A 1,340-nucleotide genomic window follows, 5' to 3' on the forward strand; every position below is an offset into this window, starting at 1 on the left:
AGAGTGGTGAAGCCCTGGAATTGGTTGTCCAGGGAGGTGGTTGAGGCCCCGTCCCTGGGGGTGTTTAAGAGCAGGCTGGATGAGGCTCTGTCCAGCCTGATCTAGTGTGGGGTGTCCCTGCCCATGGCAGGGGGGTTGGAACTAGATGATCCTTGTGGTCCCTTCCAACCCTGAATGAAACTATGAAACTAAGATTGGATATTAGAAGACATCTCTTCACCAGTAACAGTTACCAAAGGCTGAAACTGGCTCCCCAGGGAGGTGGTGGAATTCCCATGCCTGGAGGTGTTTCAAAGGTGCAACAATGTGGTGCTGAGGTTTAGCAGCAGACTTGGTAGAGTTAGACAATGGTTAGACTGAAGGATCCTCAAGGTCTCTTAAAAGAAATTTATTCTGTGATGGGAGTGGGTGGGGTGGGAAATTCTCCCAGAAAGCAGTTTTCAGGGCTTCCAAAGTGGATCTGAAGGCTTCATTGTCCTCTTCCTTCTTCTCTTTCTTGTCACCACCATCTTCAGGGCAGGGCTCAGGGTCCTGAGGGAAAGAGGAGCTCGCTGGGGGCCTTTGCCTAGCCCCTTGCTGAGGAGCAGCGAGAGCCCTGTTCAGCCCCACACCTCAGGTGTCCCTTCAGCCACCCTGACAGCCTGGCCAGGAGCCGTGGGCACTGCTTACCGAGAAGAGTCTCCTGGCACGTTTCTCCCTTAAGAACATCCAAAGCCGCTTCTTTGAGCCCACCTCAGGCTGCAGCAGCCCACGATTAAGTGCCCACTTTCCTGGGAAGCAGCAAAGGTGGGATGTCAGAAAGGGAGTGCAGAGTGGGAGGTGCAGTCTGAGATGGTTGGACAGAAAAGTCACTGGCAAAGTAAGAGAGCAGCCAGACAGGTCTGGGGAGCAGAGAGCCAGGGAGGGCCCAGGACTGCTGTGGGCAGGGGCGAGGGGCAATGGCTGTTGAGGCTGCACCAGGCTTTCTCCCTCTCTCCAAGGAGAGTGAGCCCTGGCTGCAATGCCTGGGGCAGCCCATCCCAACACAGCTTCTCTTACTTTGCTGCTGCAGGATGAAGATGTGCAGTTCATAGAGAGCTTCTGCAGCCTTGCAGGAGGTCTCCTTGTCCTTGCAGGTGCAGGAGAGGGTGAGCTGCCCCACCAGCTTCCCCAGCAGACCAAACTGATGGATCTTGGGGCACTCATGTCTGAGGATCTCCCTCTGAGCAAAACAGGGGCAGATCTGGGGGAAGAGAGAGAGGATGGGCAGAAGTGGAGGCTGGGCAGAAGAGAAGTGCCACTGAGGGTGTTGGGTCAAAAGCACCTGAATATGAGCCAGCCCAGGTGGCCAAGACAACCAA

General features: G+C 55.4%; 1 long non-coding RNA gene across 1 annotated transcript; it reads right to left on the reverse strand.

Annotated features, from left to right (window-relative positions):
- Positions 1-373: 373 nt before the first annotated feature.
- On the reverse strand, positions 374-1,296 carry LOC137450804 (uncharacterized). Its single transcript, XR_010989651.1, has 3 exons — positions 1,039-1,296; positions 670-770; positions 374-531 (listed from the first exon to the last, which is right to left on the reverse strand). It is a non-coding gene; the product is annotated as an uncharacterized lncRNA (long non-coding RNA).
- Between the last annotated feature and the right edge of the window lie 44 nt (positions 1,297-1,340).

This window comes from Melanerpes formicivorus, unplaced genomic scaffold (assembly GCF_026170545.1).
Source record: "Melanerpes formicivorus ecotype bairdi unplaced genomic scaffold, bMelFor1.0.p_v2 SCAF_38, whole genome shotgun sequence".
NCBI classification, from domain to species: domain Eukaryota; kingdom Metazoa; phylum Chordata; class Aves; order Piciformes; family Picidae; genus Melanerpes; species Melanerpes formicivorus.